This window comes from Asparagus officinalis, chromosome 3 (assembly GCF_001876935.1).
Source record: "Asparagus officinalis chromosome 3, Aspof.V1, whole genome shotgun sequence".
NCBI lineage: Eukaryota > Viridiplantae > Streptophyta > Magnoliopsida > Asparagales > Asparagaceae > Asparagus > Asparagus officinalis.
In genome coordinates this window covers 93,646,824-93,656,865 of record NC_033796.1, presented here as the reverse complement: position 1 = coordinate 93,656,865, position 10,042 = coordinate 93,646,824, and the positions used below count along the sequence as shown (strand labels likewise).

At 37.3% G+C, this 10,042-nt stretch overlaps 1 pseudogene; it reads left to right on the top strand.

Annotated features, from left to right (window-relative positions):
* LOC109834476 lies at window positions 1,173-6,985 on the top strand (annotated as a pseudogene).

Here is a 10,042-nt window from a genome sequence, read left to right as displayed (position 1 = left end):
TGTTGTGCATGTGATAAACATTAGAGAAAGATGCCCTTGTGTTGTAGAATATAACCCTTCTTCTCCCTTTCTTCTTCCTCCTTTCATTTAGAAACCCATTCATAAGTGAGGATGTGGGTTAAACGAAAGACCACTATAAACATAGATATGAAGGTACATATATAGCCATTGTTTACTTTTTCAAACTAATTTTTTGAGCTGTCAAAAATTTATTAAAGTAACTTGCTTTTGCTTCTTGTTGGTTATGGGTGTGCAACACTTAAACCATCAGTGTTTTCAAAAGCGCACACCTCATTGCGCCTCATGCGCTTTACGATGCAGGGCGGTGGCAAAGTGCCCCACATCTGATGCAGCAGCGCCTTATGCGCCTCGTGTACATCTTTACTTTATGCAGGGTGCATGTAGTATACATCCTCATGTAGTTTTGTTTATTAACATTTCAATCGAGTCTTTATACTTGATATTCCATATCCCAAGAAGCAAATTTTATCCATTAGGCCTTTTTCATAGCCTTCAATTAAGGATCATTACTAATCCTTTGCTTGGATATTAGTCTTGATAAAACATTTAATTTAAAAATTTATGAATTTTGCTACTATGTTGGGTATTAGTATTGGAAATTAAGGCATTATATTATGATTTTGTAGTAAGATATTATTTATCATGATATTTTTCATGTAAATTCTAAAAATATGTTCTTTTGCGCTTGATTACATATATTGAAAAATTATGTGTGCGGTGTGCGCCTCCGCATCACTCGGGTGCGCGCATTGCGTTGCGCCTTGCGCATGTGCTGAGATAAAAAGCCTAATGGATATTATACTAAAATTGGCATCAAAGTGATATGGGTTTGAAACTTTAGGGTATCGAAGTGTTGAGATACTTTATGGTATTATACTATCATAGTGATAAAATTTCTAACTTTAGGACTCGAAGTGAATCTAAGCCATATATATACGTAAAGATGAAAGGTTGCTTTAAAAAGATTGTGAATACTGCAATTGTTCATTTTTGATATGGTCATTACAAAAATATTTAGTATTTTATTCTTGACTCGAAGTGAATCTAAGCCATATATATACGTAAAGATGAAAGGTTGCTTTAAAAAGATTGTGACTACTGCAATTGTTCATTTTTGATATGGTCATTACAAAAATACTCTGTAATTTAGTCTTGCCTTTTATAATCTTTATGCCTCAGCGTACAAGGTTGCGTATAATGAGTGGATTATGTCTCACGAGTCAAGTGCTCAGATTGATAGAGGCACAATGGAACCGAAGTATACCAGGTGCTATCGATCTGGGGCTGCAGATAACTGCTTTGATTACATATTTTTCTCCGGTATGTTACTTTTAACCTTTTATGCTTATGAGCATTATACCATTATAATGCATCTTCTATATTAGTTGTGTTTTATCCAGAGAATGCACTATCATGCCTTGGTGTGTCCAAGTTGTTTAGAAATGAGCCTATCCCATCTTGGACGGTCGCGTCCGACCACCGGGGGAGGGCTTCCTTTTTTCGTGTTATATCCGGTTTGCTATTTAATTTAATATTGGCCTAGAATGTTGATTGTTACTATTTAGGATTTTTTGCATATATATCCTCCAAAACATCCATATTTGCAAATTTACGTCTAAATTTAGATATTTGCAAAATTATACGCCCCCCAAAAATTCTTTCACATTGAATGAGAATACCCCTCATCTAACACTGCTTGGATATTATTTGCTACATTAATATTTATGATATGAAATGACTAAACTACCCCCAATCTCATTTCCTTCCTCATGAGTCATGACCATAGGATATGAAGATGATGCATACAATTGTAGTAAAAGTTTCAATTTTACAGGAAGCTTAGTCAGCTAGTCAAGTTTCTAATGAATCGTGGAAAGAAAAATTGAAAATGGGGTGAGGTGGTGAGATGGTATCGAACAACTAGAATGATTTTGATATATATACCCATTGTTATCGAGGCGCGCGCCTCGGGCGCGCTCCGGGCGCAGGGCGCTGCACGCACACGAGGCGCGCGCCTCGTGTGCGCCTCGTGTGCGCTCGACACCTGCATCATGTAATAGACTCTTTCTTCTGTTTTTTAATAATTTACATATTACATATCCTAAAAAGAAAAGTAAACCCTTAGGCATTTTTAGTAGCCTGATTGAGGGCGCTAACCTATTCTCATTTACTATTTGATTTTTCTTCGATATTATTTTTAATTTGACTTTTGATTTGGAAAATTGTGAACTTCATTACTACGTTGGATGTGTTAGCATTGTGAGTTAAAACCTTATTTTATGATTTGCTAGTAGCAGATATTATTTATCTTGACATATTTTTTTGTTAAAATTAATAAACATATACTTTCTTGCTTGATTTATATCTTGAGAAATTGTGTGTGTAATATGCACCTTGCTTCATTCGGTGCACACATCATATTACCCATTATACATGTGCGTGTAAAGGTACTTTGTGCCTTGCATTGCGCCTTGTGCATTGATAGCACTAGGACAACCTATGCATTGTCTAATTTTTTAGCCATAACCTCCTCTAGATGATTTCAAATTACTCTCCCTTTGAAATATTGAAAAGTATGCTCAATCTTTATCAATTGATATATAATTTGAAAGGATCCCATCAATCAAGACATCCAAAATCTTTCAAAAAGATCTCTCGAATTTCTGATGCATGTATTGTAGTTTCTTATTAAATGTTAATGGGGGTAATGTAAGAGTTTGAATAGAATTTAAGAATGACTTCATTAATGTTTTACTCTTGAGACTCACAGTGAGATCGACGTTACCAACTCAGTTTCACAGCACAAGAAGATGGTGGAAGATGTGATGGTGTTGAACTAGGAACTGTTCATGGCAAGCCTATGAGGCTCCATTAAAATCCAAATTCTGCTCTTTCCAATGATATAATGATGTAGGTGCACACATCTAATATCTTTAATTTGGAAAAAGAAAATCAAAAGTCATCTTCGTATTGGTTGGACAATAAGTGCAATCTTGTAAGGTTTAGCCATAACTTCCTCTAGAAAGACTCGACTGACTCCATTTGAAGCTTTAGAATGAAGACCTAGTTCTTCCAATGATTTATAACTTACATGGAGTTCAATACTTGCGAAGATTCTTGGCGGAAGATTTATCAGACTGGTTATCTATTTTTTTGTTTGTGGTTAATTATCTTATTAAATATTTATGAGGTAAACCAGTGGGAGTCAGGTTAATAGGCAAAGAGTCGCATGTAATTAATGTTTCACTCTTAGACTCGTAAGGTGATACCAACTGATATCAGGTTCACATCACAAGCAGATGGTGGAACATAATATGGAGATGCGATAGTGCTGACCAGTATGGGTAAAATCGAATTATCCAATAGTTCAGTTATTAATTGTCTAGGTATCTATTCAATTTTAATTAGGAGTTCATTCTAGACGAATGAAATAATTTTTATATTTGGATATTAAATGAACCAAATATAATTGTTTGTATATGTGGTTCATTTGTTTATCAAATATTCATTTAAATTTTTGATCTCTTATACCTTGTGTTATTACTGTATAGTGTTATGTTTTGATTCTCCTTATATTTCTGTAGTTTATGTTCTATTTTAGTTTTGAGACTTTATAAGAGTCTACAATCAATTTCTTAATGAAAATTTCAAATAAAAGATTTATACATCATAATCATAAAGGAATGGCTTCCGCTATAAATTTAAATGCTATTTTAAAAATCAAATTCTTCAGCCAAATAAAAATCTCTTTAGCCAATAAACATCTCTTTAGTTATGAGTAAAACATTGAAAGTTGTGCATGATATTTAGCTAGTATGAAGATTGCACTGTCTTTATCCAAATTAAGATACTAGAACTGTGCACTGATTCATTTCCATTTTTCAAGCAACACAAACCCGTATCCTCTTCACTATCAAAATTGATAGCTAAACTTTTACTCCAATCACAATTAGCTAATGTGCAGACAGCCTCCATTCATTTCAACTGCCATTCATATCAGTTCTAACACATCATATATGTCGTGATTTTCTCTTATTTCTTTTTCAAAGTCAAAGACAAATTACATTCGGTCACTAAATTACATGAGGTTGTTATTAAAATAGAAGTGGTATGTTTGCTTTCTTTTTTGGATAACGTAGAGGTTCCAAATCTGTCACTAGTGGCTACAACTGTCAAAAACCCTAAGATCATTGAACTAACTTATTGGCCATACTAGGGACCTAACATTTTTAAATAAAATTATTAGGGGTTTTCAGATATTAGTCCCTCATAGCTTTCATATTTTAAAATTACTCTCCCAAAATATTCATATTTTGAGATTAGTCCTGAGTCTTTTAAGTGTTTGAATTGGCTCCCTGTATTGTCCATGGTTGGGTTGGTGGTTAACTAGGGACATGTAGTTACCAAATTACCCTAATGAAATAAATCACCCACCAACTTCAGTTCCCCTCTCGCCATCTCTCATTTCTCACTTCAAATTTGAGAATGAGGAACTACTTTTCTGAAATCAACATGTAAATCAACCGAAATGTTTGAACGCCTAAGGGTGTAACCATTATTGCGCCAAAAATTGTTAAATATGGGATAATATTCCCTCAATTTTAACCTCCGCTGCTGACCAGAAGAACTAATATGAAAACACCTAAAATATTTGGGGGACTAATTTAAAAATACTTAGATTTGGGGGCTATTTTGAAAATATGGAAGATTTGTTGGACTAGAATTGAAAACATCCTAGATTTTAATGGATTAAGTTTATAATAATACTAGCATCAAGCATCTAAAAAAAAAGTCTGCCTTTTTTGATGAATTACCTTTGATCCGCTGGAGTATTCATAGCTGGTCATGGAGATACATGTTGGGAGAATGTTATCATCTCACAAAGAACAACCTATGACAAGAACATAAATTGGAACATTTGATTTTAACTAGAATTCCTTGTTGGTTAATTGGAATTCAAATCCGTCTATTATAAAAAAAATTAATAAAATGATCATCATTTAGTTAGCAATGATAGCATGATATTCAAAGAAGTGGACTTGGAGTAGGGTAAACCTTAAAAAAAACGGATTGGGAGTCTTGGACATTATGGAATGAGATGGTGATTGTTATTTTTGAACAGTGGAGGTGATTGAAACTGAAGGAAGAAACAAATTCCATGTATAAACAGCTATACTCTGAAAATTAGGCTCTGTTGTTGTTTGGTATAATTTTGAATCTTTGATTAGCTTGTACTTGTCCCATTGTTTCCTTGTTCCTGTAATAATGATAGCGATAATAATGATATTCAACCTGCAAGCGTCAATTTATATGATTTCTGACTCTAGCTTGGACAATTTTGAAACTGTAACTGATAGAATCGACCTTAGGAGATAATGGGCCGTGGAGTCAGCAGTGGAGGAGGGCAGAGTTCCCTTGGGTACCTTTTTAGTGATGCCGAAGCACCAAAAGCTGCACCTGAGAAACCTGTTGAGAAGCCTGCCCCTCCACCAGAACAAAAGCTTAAGGAGATACCAGCAGGCATTCCAGGGGGTTCGAGAAATAATTATTTCCGAGCTGAAGGCCAGAACACTGGCAATTTCATCATGGTATTTGACACTGGCAATTTCATCCCCCTTTTGTTTTGTCATACGATAAAATATTACTGCATGCTTTGACTTCGGTTCTCAATGGACGTTGGATTCATCAGACTACAACTCAATTATTCAGATATACTTTCTTAAGCATGAACCACATGAAAAAAATCTCCTTTACTGATTTAGTTGTCCTTGAGAGCATATATTCTTCTTTTGATTGTATGCAAGTCCTCCATTTCTCTTTGCTCTGAAAATACGTTGCATATTTTATTACTAAATATAAATAGGAAACTTAATGTCATGAGTTGATTCACACCCAACTCCTTGCAACCCCCATTTGAAAATGTGTGCATCAGATTATGTGTCACAGTATCACAAGCGTTCTCAAAATGATGTCATTGTTGTTAGGTGCTTGTTTGACTGGCGTGTTGTCTCTTAGATGTGGAACGGTCAGCGTGTTCTTGTTTTCATCAGTTGTATCTATTCTTCTTAACCCAAAAAAAAAGAGATTTAGAAAGGGGTAAATTTCACAAAATGACAATGAACTTCGGGGGATTTTGTGCAAACTATCATACCTTGTTTATTAGAGAATACTACTATGAACTTTCAAAACTGCAGAAAATATGTACTGTTGGAAATTGTTGTTAATGATGGGATAAAAGGTTTAAGCTACTTATCTATCAAGCTATGTAGCACGGACACGGATCCGACACGGCCATCCGACACGTCGACACGAGGCAAATCCTAAAAAATTCATAGGATATGTGTGTTCGACATGTGTGTCCGACACAGACATGACACGACACGGCTTCATGTTATGCGTGTCCGTGCTTCATAGCTATCAAGTCACAAAGCGCACAAGGGTAGTCTAGAAGATAAATAAGGTACAGGAGGACAAATTATCATGAAAACGTCATGTGAAGCACGTGACGGCTTAACCAAAACTGCCGGTCAGTTCATGGTATTTTGCTTTTTTCGTTTCTGATATATTGTCTACTCTTCTGTAGGACCAACCTTCAACGAAGGTGACTCTGCCCCTGGAGGTGGTTCCTCCCTTGGCTACCTCTTTGGGGATGGTGATTGTGATGCTGCTGTGTGGATTGCCTGAGCAATTCTTTTGCGAACCAAGAAAAAAAGAACAAAAAAAGAAATTATCGTTGTTTTAAGTGTGTTCATGAAAGTAACTGATTAGTTGTGGAAGGAAGAATATCTGATTATATATTACATAGCTTTATGATGTAATTTGCTGGTGGGAGGGAGGCTTAAACAGTCATCCTGGATTTGTAGACTGTTGCTTTTCCAGTTTCATGTTTCCTTGATCAAGTTTAATCATAACCTGTTTCTTTCTGTATTTTCCTTTGCCCTGTAAATGCAAATATGGTTCCCTATTCTGGTCTTATACATTGTTGTGGTTGCTTCATGCAAGTAGTGAACTATTTGGTGATTCATGAGGCAATTTTTCACTTGGGGCCTATTTGGATGACAGGAAATCAAAAGTAAGAAGTAGATTAAAGATGTAATATAAGATTTTTATTGAAATAAGTATAGTAATTTTTGTTTGTTTCACATATGTTCTAAAGTTGTATAAATAATATTTCTTCCTTTTTATTTACGTGTTATCTTTATTTACTTGTTTCCTTTGGTTAGTGAGTGAAAATGTCATTAAATAGAGAGATTAAGGATCTTTCCATATTTTATTTAGAATGAGCGATATTCATGTAAAAAAACTAATTTTATTTCTAAATGATGCATATTTAGCTACTTCTGGGGTATTTTCGAGCCTCGAAGGACGGAAATTTTTTTAAGTAGGATGCCATATATACACCAGGTCATTATTTCCATCAGAAATTGTTTTTCTAGAGAAACATGTAAATTTTTTTGCTCGGAAGTAGACGTAGCATCTTTTTCCTATATTTCTCTTATTTTACATCTACTTACATGCCAACAAATACAGCATCATTTGTACATTATATCCGTGTCTGAAATCATTTTGTATGCCCTTGTTGACACTTGTAATCTCTGAGCGGATGAGTAAAGTTTAGATCAAAATTGTAAATTGTGGTTCATTTAAACTTTCCTTTGAAGTTTTAAGCCAGTATAAACATATTTTATTGTGTCTGAAACCATTTTGTACAACCTTGTTGACACTTGTAATCTCTGAGCGGACGAGGAAAGTTTAGATCAAAATTGAAAATTGGGGTTCATTTTAAGTTTCCTCTGAAGTTCTAAGTATAAACAAGACATTTTTATTATAGTTTAGATCGGATCCTAGGTTCTATTCGGCTTCATGATGAAAATCATTGTACAAAATGCCACCCATCCATATGCTACCCATCCATATGCTGGAAATCCCTAGTCCCGTGCAGACTAAGCTAATACTGGCCCCATACATGCATGAAAGCGCCTACAAACAACAACAAAGTCTTCACCCCAATGCACTACACAGAGCATATTTTTCCTTTCAGTTTGTCAAGAGTTATCTCCATCAAGTTAATCATTATCATCTATTTCTTAAAAGCTTCCACTAAAAACTTTTAGGTCTATCCTTAGCCCCTGAGTTCTCAACCATAATCATCGTTCCTAACTGCCACATAAATATACATTGTAAAAAAAAACTAAAAGATGAGTCTTTTCAATGCCTTAGTAACAAGCACAAAGGAAACAGTTTTTGCACAGTTTAATCTAATTCTACGGTCTGTTCAACTACTAGCCGTTCTTCTCCATTGTAGCCACTGTAACGCAATTTACAGGCTACAAAGTTATGTCACTGATCGACTAGTGTTGAGAATGGAACGCAATTAAAGGGCTTTTAGAGGGCCTTTGTGTAAACCTGTTATGTAAGGCTATATAAGCCAACATTCTATCAATGAGAACTTAAGAGAAAAACCCTAATATTCCAAGATGGTATCAGAGCTAACCGCCTCCCCCTTCTGAGCCGAATCCTCACCTTCTTCGTCAACATTCTAGTGGCGATCGGCATCCACAGCGGGAGTCCTTAGGGTTCCGCCCCTAGGGTTAGGGCGGAGGCGGCAGAGGGATCAAAATCGCCAGATTTGAGACGAAGCTCTCCTCCACATCGCCGCCGCCACCGTCGTGATTGTCCTCAGGACGCCGCTGCTGTTTGAAATGGATCCTGTTGAGATCGTTGAATTGAGGTTTTGCTCTCGATCGGGAAATGGGAGATCGCTGAGCTGGCTGAGGAGATGAGGCCGGAGGCCGGTGGTGGTGGTGCTGGGACGTCGACCGGTGGCGGAGAAGTGGGAGAGTCGAGTTCAGTGATGATTCGGTGATTTTGGTGATTCTTTGTGAGTTGTGAGTCGGTGATTTTGAGGGGAGAGTAGATGACCAGGACCAGGACTATTGCTGATTAAAAAAAAAAGAGAAAAGAAAAAAAAGGAAAAAAAATGGAATCTGTAATCTGTATTAGATGATTTGTATTTTTTCTTTTCTCGAATTGTAATAGCTTGTTTAGGTTCCCTCGACAGGTCAGTCCTAGAACTGATGAGAGGAAGAGCTGATATCTCACTTGGTTGAGATATCCTGCTTCTGGTTCTTGTTTCCTTGGTAAAACAGGAATTCTTGTTGATCTATCTTTCTTGTGGTGCTGTCGAAGTGCTGCCGAAATTTTCACTGCACACAAAAATATAAGTTGGATCGATGACGGAGACTGGCAAAAATCCGATGGAAGGGATCATCAAGAAGTTGAATCCTGAGGAGATCTCAACACTGATGCAACTGATGAAGTTGTCGGCGGGAGAGAGCTCGACAAAGCCACAACCCAAGAAGGTGGAGCTTCCACCTATCGATGTAAAACTTGATGGACCCGCGACATATCTGAGTTGGTCGCGCCGGGTGAAATATACCCTTGCTGGGAGGAGCCTAGAGGGATATCTGACAGGGAAGAAGACTGAGCCGGCTGAGGGCTCAGTAGGGAGAGATGAGTGGAAGTCCACTCATATGTTGGTGTACATCTGGCTTCTGAATTCTGTAGTCCAGCCAATTGCTGTCACAGTGGATGGTCTTGGGAGGGTGCAGGATGTCTGGGAGAAGCTGAGGAAGACCTACAATGGGGTGAGGAATAACCTGAGGGTATTCCAGATCGAGAAAGAGATCAACGCTACAGTCCAGGGAGAGAGGACTGTATAGGAGTATGCCACAGAGCTGGAGCGCTTGTGGCTCGATCACGATCACTTCTCGCCCCTGGCAAGCTGCAAGGACCCGGGGTGCAAGGAACGCGAGGCCTCTCTGTAGAAGAGGACTATGTTGTTTCTTCGAGGCTTGGCTCCAGCGTATGAGCAGAGAACGGCGTTGCTACTAACCAAGACAAAGATCCCATCACTGGAGGAGGCGGTCTCAGCCATGATACAGGAGGAGAACCGTATCAGGCTACAGGCTGGGACAGGTGGACTTACAGGGGAGAAGTATGCACTGGTGGTATCCAATCC